Below are 11,538 nucleotides of genomic sequence, written 5' to 3'. Positions count from 1 at the left end.
TGGTAGGATTTGCATTTCCCTGCCCCTTTGAAGTTAGCTGTCGTCATGTGATATACTTTGCCCAATGATATTTGAGCACAAGTGAGATGTATCTTGTCTAGACTGAAGAGTGAGTCCATGATGGTTAATTTTATGTGCCAACTTGGCTGGGCCGTGGACCCCAATTTTTGATCAAACATAAGTCTAGATGTTGCTATAAATGTATCTTTTAGATGTGAGTAACATTTAAATAAGCAGACTTTGAGTACAACAGATAATCCTTCATATGTGGGTAGGCCTTATCCAATTAGCCAAAGGCTTTAAGAGAAAAAGACTAAGGTCCCCTAAGGAAAAAAGAATTCTGCCTCCAGTGTGCTGTGTGTTAAGTTACTTCAGTCTTGTCTGAATTTTTGTGACCCCACAGACTGTAGCCCCCCAGACCCCTCTGTCCGTGACATTCTCCAGACAAGAATACTGGAGTGGATTGCCATGCTCTCCTCCAGGGGATCTTCCTGACCCAGGGGTCAAAATCACGTGTCATATGTCTCCTGCATTGGCAGGTGGATTCTTTACCACTAGCGCTACCTGGGAAGCCCACCTGCCTCCAGAATTATAACATCAACTTTTCCCTAGGTCTCCAATCTGCCCTGAAGATTTCAGGTTTTCTAGCCCCTGCTATTGTGTGAGGCAATTCCCTAAGGTAAATTTTCTCTGTGTCTGTCTCTGTCTCTCTCTGTACACACACACACACACACACACACATACACACACACACACACACACACACACACACGTGTTCTATTGGTTTTGTTTCTCTAGAGAACCCTGAACAATGCAAAGCCTATGTGTAATTTGTCACATTTTCCTTTTTTCTCGCCACATTAACCTTGGAAGCACGTGTAGAGATGAGGTCTCCAGCCTGGATCCCTAAGTGACAATAGCAAGTCTAGTCCCTCTGCCAACCCACAGGGGACAGGGAACATAATCAAGAAATAACCTCCATTCTGCTAAGCCACGGAGATGTGGGGACTGTTTGTAGTCACAGCACAATCTACTCTATAGACCAAGGAGGCAAAATAGAAATTAGGGTGATTTAGATTTGTTAGGGGAAGCCCACTGATTGAAACTGCCCACCCTGGCCAGGCACCATAGTATGCATTAGCATGAGTTATTTTACGACAAGAGGTCCTGGTAAGGAATAAGGAACTAACAAGCCACTACCAACCAAAATAATTCGGGAAAGGTCAAAAGGAGACATCACGTGTCCTTTCACCTCCCAGAATCCTTCTTGCTGGCATCCATCCTGGCTGAGCAATGCGTACATCACCAGGAAGGACCCTGAGTCATAATGATCAGTCAAAGACAATCTGGAAACTAATCCTATCACCATAAAACCTGAGATGCAAGCCACCTGGCACAGCAGTTCTCCTGGGTCGCCTTACTTTACTGCTCCCCACCTGTATGCCCCTTTCCAATAAAGTCTCTTGCTTTGTCAGCATGTATGTCTCCTTGGACAATTCATTTCCAGAGTGTTAGACAAGAGCTCACTCTCAGTACTACTTCTCATTTCTTCTGGCTAGGATTATTCCAGGGCTTGAAGCAGCTCTTGGCGTTTTCCCTGCTAAGAATGTCCCTGGAATCAATGTCCTATTCCCTCTTTTCTACCCTCATTAAGCTTTCCTGGCTCTAAAAGTCCTCTTCCTCTCAATTCAGTAAAAATGTTTCCTTTTCTTCTTAGTGTGAGAGATCACAATTATGCAGTAAGAGGTAATAAGCAAATTCCCTCCAATGTGTGAATAGAAGCTTCATTTTCCCAGGGGGATTTGCATTTGAAAAGGAGATTTTAAAACAAAACAAAAATCCCGCACAAATGAAGCTATACTTGGTGAAATTCCAGGAAGCATGATTAAGTGAGATTTCCCGTAGTAAGGGAGACATTTGGGAACAAGAGGACTTTTTCACAGGTGCTCTGCAGAAGGTACCAATTTTGTTGGATTTTATTTTCTGGAATTTCTGGGTGCTTCTGAGTACTGGAGAACAAAAATTCCTCAGGGATGCTTCAGAGCAACTTCCTGTACTGTCCAATAATCCCCATTTCTCCTTCCAAACGCTTCCCAATGACCAGCCACAGCGAGACCTAACAGGCTCACAGCCTCTCCTGGCATCCTTAGGTCAAGCTGCCAGCCCCTTTGTTTTCCACAGGGAGCAGCTTCCTGAGAGACGTGACCTTTACCCAAAGATGGCTGGATAGCATCACTGACTCGACGGACATGAGTCTGAGTGAACTCTGGGAGTTGGTGATGGACAGGGAGGCCTGGCGTGCTGCGATTCATGGGGTCGCAAAGAGTCGGACACGACTGAACGACTGAACTGAAGGTCCCTGAAATCCAATACACAAATATCCCTAGGTGTCACATGTCCCCCTCTTATATCACTCCAGGATGCCTACCTCTCATCTCAAAAGTAATGTACATTCACAAGAAATCAACTAGGCAACTTGTTTAAAAACATAGATTCAGAGATTTAGCTTCTGATTCAATAGGTTGGGATGCAGTCCAGAAAGCCACATTTCACAAGCCCCCATGTGGTTCAGATGAACGCGGTAGGCTGACTACACTCCGTGAAATGGAGCCCCAGGGAGATGGGGTGAGCTGTGCGCACCGCCCGCTCTCCTGAATTCCCGGTGAACTCGTTTCTAGTCAGCTCCGAGTTTGTGTCTATTTGATGGAGCCAAGCCATCTGCTCACAACCTTAAAACAAAACAAACAAAACAAACAAAAGATGGAGTGTTGCTTCCAGGAATTTCTGTGCCATTTTTCTTTTTTTCTTTTTTTTTTCCGTTTACAAGAGGATACGTCTTTTTGTGTGTGATTTAATTTTTCACGACAAAAATGAGGACAAATGGTGGTCTCCTCCCTCACTCATTTTTTGCCATATTCGCAGAGGACTTAAAAGTTAACACGTGAGAAAGAAGCAACCACCTCCAAGAGCTCTCAGTTGAAAGCTGGGATTATCAAGAGTCAAATGGAAAAAAAAAAAAAAAAAAAGTTAAATAACATTTGTTAATACACTGTTTTTAGAAACCTGTTTTAGAGCCACTAGCCATAGGGCAGAAACCAATTTTCAAAAATATAACCCAACTGGCCAATTGAAGAGTTAATTTCTTCGGCCTCGGGGAAGAGGCCTCTGAGTCCCCCGCACTTGGAAGTAATTAGTCCTCCCCATCCCCCAACACCACCCGGCTCCCGCCCAGACCCAAGCTGGGTCTCTGCCCTAAATGCGTGTGCCCCCTGGTGGTTTGAAGGTAAACTACAACGTACCTCAAAGGGAAGGAGAAAATCCGGAATTTGAATATCCTTGCATTTCCGCACTCCATACCCATACAGAGATTTTTCAGGGACAGGTCTGCAGGTGAATCAGATGCTGTCATAGTTCTGGTGGCATCCTCACACTTCATTCTACACACCTCATTGTGGGTACGTCGCAAACGCAGACGTGCCGCAACCCCTTAAAAGCACAGTTTCTGCCTGGCCCAACGCTGTACACTGAACCAGGCCAAGCCACCAGTGCCTGTCACAGAAAGCACTCCGTAAAAATCAAGTCCACCGACTTCCCCGGCAGTCCAGGGGTTAAGACTCTACAGTTTAACTGCAGAGTGCCAGGGTTCAACTCCTAAGCAAGAAATAATAAAAATAGGCCTCTGGACCTTCAAAAAGGGCTTCAGGCTTTCAGCCAGACACTTGACTCACCTGTGAGACTCATTTTACATTATATGGATTTATTCTATTTTTTAAAAAAATCCAATACAACATACAAAAGTCACTGTTGTTAATTTGGAGCATGTCCTTCCAGAACTTTCTACAATGTACTTACATATATAGCTGTACATGGACAAATATAGAGAATTATAAGCTTATGGAGCTTTTCCTAAAAAACAGGATCATATAGTACCTGATTTCTTTTATAGCATGATTTTTTAAACTAATAATAGGATTTCTTCAATCAAATCTTTCTATATGAAGCCATTTAGTTATTTTTAACTCTGTATACTATTCTATGCAGAGGCTCCCCCAGGGCTTCCCCAGTGACTCAGTGGTAAAGAATCAGCCTGCAATTCAGGAGACACAAACTCAATCCCTGGGTTAGGCAGATCCCCTGGAGAAGGACATGGCAACCCACTCCATTATTTTTGCCTGGGAAATGCCATTTACAGAGGAGCCTGGTGGGATACAGTCCACAAGGTTGCAAAAGAGTTGGACACGACTGAGAGACTAAACAAGAGCAACAAACTACTATTCTATAGTATTGGGAGTTCAGAAAGCCAAAATAATATTCCTTTCTTTTTGTCCTAAGTCTGGGCTCAGTGGAGAAAGAAGGTAATAAAGGAGTTAAGAATATACAGTGAGGAAAGGATGGCCTCTTCAATAAATGGTGTCAGTCAGTCTTGTCCAGCTCTTTGCGACCCCATGGACTGTAGCCCATCAGACTCTTCTGTTTATGGGGATTCTCCAGGCAAGAATACTGGAGTGGGTTGCCATGTTCTCCTCCAGGGGGTCTTCCCAACCCAGGGATCTAACCCAGGTCTCCCACATTGCAGGCAGATTCTTTCCCATTTGAGTCACCAGGGAAGTCCTTTTTTTTTTTTTTTTTTTAAAGAAAACACATATAAGTGACATCATGCAGCATTTGTCTTTCTCTGTTTGGCTTATTTTACGTAGCATAATGCCCTCAAGTCCCATCCATATTGTCACAAACGGCAGGATTTCCTTCTATCTCATGACTGAGTAATATTCCTGTGTGTGTATCTATATATACATCTATTCATATAAATATATATCTCCATTCATCTATTGATGGATAGATACTTCACTTGTTTCCATATACTGGCTGGGGAGTCAAATTTATAGAAACAGAGGGCAGAAACATGGTTACCCAGTAATAGAGAGAGGTTGATAAAAGGGTAGAAACTTTCAGCTATAAGATGAATAAGGTCTGAGGACCTAATGTAAAACAGGTGACTATAGTTGGTATACGGACTTCCCAGGTGGCATAGTGGTAAAGAATCTACCTATTAATGCAAGAGACACAGGAGACATGTGTTCAATCCCTGAGTCAGGAAGATCCCCTGAAGAGGAAACGGCAACCAACTCCAGTATTCTTGCCTGGAAAATCCCATGGACAGAGGATCCTGAAGGGCTACAGTCCATGGGGTCGCAAAGAGTCAGACACGACTGAGTGACTGAGCACAGCACATAATTGGAATTTTATATAACTGATATATATATATAATTGGTATATATAATTATATAACTGGTATATATAATTGGTATACTAACATGATTGGTATATAGTATTATATAATTGAAATTTGCCAAGAGTAGAACATAAATGCTCTCAGCAATAAAAGAAAAAGATGAACATGTAAGGTTATGGGTGTGTTAATTAACTAGGAGAGACTCCTTTCACAATGTATATGTACGTCAAATCACCACAATGTACACTTTAAATATCTTACAATTTTATGTGTGAATTATACCTCAATAAAACTGAAATAAAAAAAAACTTACTACAAAGCTACAGTAATCACAAGCAGGGTGGCACTGGTATAAAGACAGACATATAGGTCAATAGACTAGAATAGAAAGCCCACAAATCAGGTGATTTTCAACAAGGATACCAAGACCATTAAATGGGAAAATAACATTTTTTTTAACAGTTCTGGAAAAAAAAATTGGATACCCACATTCAAAGGAATAAAATTGCACCCTTACCTGATACCATATACAAAAATACCAGAAAATGGAGTAAAAGCACATGTGTAAAAACTAAACTGTAACACTCCTAGTAGAAAATATAAGGAAAAGGTTTATAATGTTGGATTTGGCAATAATGTCTTTGATATAACACCAAAAACACAGACAACAGCAAAAATAAAAATAGGCAAAATTAGACTTTATCAGAATTAAAACTGTTTGTGTATCAAAGGATAATATTAACAAAATGAAAAGGCAACCTATGGGACTGCAAATCATATATCTGACAAGAGATTCATATTCAGAATGTGCAAAGAATTCCTGCTACTCAACAACAAAAGCAAACAACCTAATTAAAAATGGGCAAAGCATCAAAATAAATAATAATAGTGTATTTTAACGTAATTATTTTTTTTAAAATTGGTCAAAGGATTTTGTGATGGTTGAAGTTGTGTGTCATCTTGACTGAGTTAAAGGGTACCCGGATATCTGAAAACAGTATTTCAGGGTATGTCTTTGAGGATTTCTTCAGAAGAAATTAGCATCCCAATCAGTAGACTGAGTGAAGAAGATGAGCTCTTACCAATGTAGGCTGGCATCATCCAATCCTCTGAGGGCTGGGAAGCTTACCTTCCTTTGCAATTGGATATGAGAGCTCCTAGTTCTCAGGTCCTGAGACCCAGACTGAATTGGATTTCCTGGTTCTCCAGCTTGAATACAGCAGTTCATGGGACTTCTTGGCCTCCATAGAACATGAGCCAATTCTAATAATAAATCTCCTCTTACATCTATCTATCTCTCATATCCTATTGATTATTTCTTTAGAGAACTCTAACAGACTTTAATATACCTTTCTACAAAGAAGATATATAGAAGATCAATAAGTACATGAAAAGATGCTCAACATCACGAATCATTAGGGAAATACAAATCAAACTATAGAATTATCACCTCACCCTCATTAGGATGATTGTTACTAAGAAACTAAAATAAAAACAGAAAATAAATGTTGGGGAGGATATGGAAAAATTGGAACTCTTGGCATTGCTGTTGAATACATAAAATGGTAAACCTGCTACAGAAAATAGCATGGGTTTGCTCAAAAAACTAAAAATAAAGTTACCATGTAAATGTGTTAATCACTCAGTCATGTCCGACTCTTTGTGACCCCATGGACTGTAGCCCACCAGGCTTCTATGTCCATGGGATTCTCCAAACAAGAATACTGGAGTGGGTTGCCATTTCCTTCTCCAGGGGCTCTTCCTGACCCAGGGATTGAACCTGAGTCTCCTGTATTGCAGGCAGATTGTTTACTTCCCACCAGGGAAGCCCAAGAGTTACCATGTGATCCAGCAATTTCACTTCTGAGTATATAGCCAAAAGGAAGAAAAGCAGGGACTCAATACCCTAAAGAAAGGAAAGCAGGGACTCAAACAGGTAATCTGTACACTCAAGTTCACAGCAGCATAATACATAATAGCCAAAATGTTACTGCTGCTAAGTCACTTCAGTTGTGTCTGACTCTTTACAACTCCCATGGATCTTCGTGACCCAGGGATCCAACCCGCCTCTCTCACATCTCCTGCATTGGCAGGCAGAGTCTATCACTAATACCTCCTGGGAAGAGATATGGGAGCTAATCAGAGGGAAATGAGTAACTCTCCAAGCTGGCTTTAGAATTCAGGATTAAATACCATCTTAACAGGGAAAGGGGAATTAAGAGGTATAAACATACAGTTTTATAGCAAATAAGCCATGGGGATGTATTACAGAACAAGGAATGTGATCAGTAACACTGCATGGGAACAGATGGTTATTAGACTTATTGTGATGACCATTCCATAATGTATGCAAATGTCAAATCACTATGTAGTACACCTGAAACTATTATAAAATTGTCAGCTACATTTCAATTTAAAAAAAATAAAAATAGGGAAAGAGGAGAGGAGATGCAGACCTCTTAGAATTAAAGAATTTTAAGAAAGATGACTGGGCCCTTAGAAGAGTAAATGGAAGTATAATATTTTGTGGAGAAGTTTGTCTTCATTTTTTCTTCCAATTCCACCTAGCCTATGATCTTAGATGGGCTTCCCCTGGTGGCTCAATAGTAAAGAATCCTCCTGCCCATGCAGGAGACATGGATTCAATCCCTGGCTTGGGAAGATCCCCTGGAGAAGGGAATGGCAACTCACTCCACTTTCTTGTCTGGAGAATTCCAGGGACAGAGGAGCCTGGTGGGCTATACAGTCCATGGGGTTGCACAGAGTCGGACATGACTCAGCGACTAAAGAACAACTATGCTCTCAGATAGCTCTCAAACTTCTGGAAGGCATCGGAATCACTGACGGGCTTGTTAACACAGTGATTGCTGGGCCCTACCTGTGGAGCTTCGATGAAATAGGCCTGGGGTAGAGCCCAACACCACTGAAATGACTTAGCAGCAGCAGCAGGGCCGGAGTATTCACATTTCTAACAAGTTCCCAGGGATGCTCCTGCTGGTCTGGGGACCACACTTTGAGGCTGCATCCCATAGACCTCAACATTCTTTGAAGGGAATCTCTCTCCTTATTTTATTATTCCACTATTCCATCCTAAGGCATATTTTTCAAACCTACACTAATGCTTCCTTGAGTCTCTGACTTCTAAGTAGAACTTTTAGGCACCTCCTTTTGCCTTTGAGATTTATAGTAATTTTATTGAGTTATTTCTCCACTTCAACCCAAGAAATTGGCATTATTGTTTATTCATAATACACGTCTCTGTTTCTGAATCCGGTGGCAGATGTGGGTAGTATTTACTTTGCAGTCATTCACTGAGCAGGTACTCTCAGGATTTGAGCACTTTTTTTGCACCCATGTTACACTTTAATTTTAAAATGTTTATTAGACACACACACAGTCTGATAAGGAAGCTGTAATTTTTGAGTCTCTAAAATCCAAAACTAAGGCCAGACCAATTGTATAATTGGTCTACATGGTGGGTTTGTGACTCAACCTACTCACAAGCCAAATGAATCAGAGAGGTTAGTTTCCTGCTTGGCCCTAAAAGCAGATGTAAAAAGTGGCCATATTTCAAACAGACAAGGACAGTACCCCCCTCACCCCCCAGCCCTGCCCTTGCTATAACAATAACAAGACCGGCCACTAGGAACCCTGGCCCTGCCAGGAGCACACCCTCTGCTGTCAGGGCCAGTCCTGCTCTATTGCCCAAGGTTCCAAGTAGCTGGGTTTTTAGAAGGCTACAGTATATACCTGAATTTTTTGACTAGGAGATACGTACATTCAAGCATACAGCTTGGTAGAGGATTACTGCTAATCACAAAGGAAAGATATCTCAAGTTAATTATTTTAGTGCCTTCCGATGTATAGGAAGAGGCAAGAGTCTGGGGTCACTGAAATTTTTCCTGCGGTATGCTCTAACTATATAGGGGCCCATCTATCTAAAGTGCAGATTGCCTCATCCTGTTTTTTCAGCCTGAATACCCCTCAGGATGCGCTGCCTGAGGACAACTAAAGTGGGTTACAACTTAACCACTATATAACTAATGGGTGAGTGACACTATTTTGTTCCTTTTTGTTGGTGGTGTTCAGAGTCAAGGAGGTCATTTTTTATTTTTCTTTATTCTCACCCCTAAAACAGGACCAACTAAACAATAGGCAGCAGACCACAGTGTATGAGTTTTTACTGATAAGCATCGGACTACATGGGTGGCCCAGACAGTAAACAATCTACCTGCAATGCGGGAGACCCAAGTCAATCCCTGGGTCGGGAAGATCCCCTGGAGAAGGGAATGGCTACCCACTCTGGTATTCTTATCTGGAGAATTCCATGGACAGAGGAGCCTGGCGGGCTGCAGTTCATGGGGTCGCGAAGAGTTGGACACAATGAGTGACTAACATATTTACACTTTTTTATCAGACTGAATATGGATTCAACCTTTGGCTAAAAGCATTTCATCCTAAAGTTAGATAGTGTCAGATTGGATATGCCCCCTCACTCAGTCACAACTCGTCCTAGAGGACTAGAGCCTGCCACACCATGGATAAAAGGTCAAAATGCAGCGCCCCTGAAAGTTATCCAAAAGAAGAAAGGACTTAGCCCAGTTCCTTGTCCCAAATTCATCAATCCTAGACACCGCCGTTCCCATAGAAAGGCATGAGGGACGGGACAGGGGTCTTCCTTGAATTCAATACTCTTCCGTTAGAAGTATGAAACTAGAAAAAAACTGGAGGTTTTCCCAACACATAGCACAGGTTTACCAGAGTTTAATGATTCCCCTGTTGACGGATATTTAACTTGTTTCTAATTTCTCCACAACGAACACCCTCAGGGAAGACCTCCTATATATTTTATGGTGCATATTTGCAAGTTTTCCTTTAGCCTAGCTACCTGGAAGTGAATATCTAAGTGGACTGTGTAAACATTAAAATTTTTAATGAATACTGACAGTTTGCTTTCCAAAAGGGCTTATATGATTGGCACTTCATCTGGAATGTGGACAAATACCTGTTTTTCCACATCTTCATCAATATTGGTTACATTCGATCTTTTAGATTTTTGCCGATATGATAGGTGAAAATGATATCTCTGTTGTTTTGCTACATATGATTCTACTATTGGGTAGAATGAACATCTCTTTATACATTTGCCAGCAATTTTTATATTCTCTTTACAGAGTTTCCTGTTCATTTCTTGTAACCAAATTTCTATTAGGTTATCTTTTCATTATTAATTTGTAGACATTCTTTATTTATTTTTGATGCTATTATTTTACCTTTTATATTTGTGGCAATTATTCTTTCCAATCTTTTGCTTGCCTTTTAAATTGGGTGTATATCTATGGTAGTACAGAAAAGTTTCTTTTTATGCAGGCTCAGTCGCTTCAGTAATGTCCGACTCTTTGCAAACCCATGGACTGTAGCACACCAGGCTCCTCGTTCCATGGGATTCTCCAGGGAAGAATACTGGAGTGGCTGCCATTTCCTCCTCCAGGGGATCTTCACGACCCAGGGATCAAATCTGCGTCTTTTATGTCTCCTGCACTGGCAGACAGGTTCTTTACCACTAATGCTACCTGGGAAGCCTGTCGAAATGTACTATTTTAAAAAATTTTCTTTGCTTCTTCATTTTATATCTTGGTTGATAAAGTATTTACTGTTTCAAGATCTTCCATATTTTACTCTTTCGCTGTTTATTCAAATACTTTTGTTGTTTTGGTTTTGAAATAAACGTAAAAATCCATCTAGAACTTACATAGAGTTGTCTACTTAGAGAAAAAGGCACAACATGAGAGTTCTCAGCTTAAGTTTATTCACGGTCTTACTGAAGACTGTAGCCTGGCAGACAGTTCTGAGGAACTGCTCCAAAGAGGTTGGGAGGAGCCAGTATGTACAGGAATTTTTTTGGCTAGAAAATACATGCATTCAAGCATATAACATGGTAAAAGATTACTGCTAATCACAAAGAAGAGATGCATGGGTGCTCAGTCATTCAGTCATATCCGACTCTTTGCAACTCTATGGACTGTAGCCCACCTGGCTGCTCTGTTTGTGGGATTCTCAAGACAAAAATACTGGAGTGGGTTACCATTTCCTCCTCCAGGGGATCTTCCCAACACAGGGATCAAACCCAGGTTTCCCGTATTGCAGGCAGATTCTTTACCGTCTGAGCCACCAGGGAAGCCCACTGAGTCACCTGGGGAGCCCCAAAGAAAAGATCAGTTCAGTCGCTCAGTCGTGTCCAACTCTTTGTGACCCCACAGACTGCAGCACGCCAGGCCTCCCTGTCCATCACGAACTCCAGGAGT

Source organism: Bos grunniens, chromosome 20 (genome assembly GCF_055505025.1).
Source record: "Bos grunniens cultivar Pamir isolate PY7600 chromosome 20, Bosgru_T2T1.0, whole genome shotgun sequence".
Lineage (NCBI taxonomy): Eukaryota > Metazoa > Chordata > Mammalia > Artiodactyla > Bovidae > Bos > Bos grunniens.
This window is presented reverse-complemented; position numbering follows the sequence as displayed.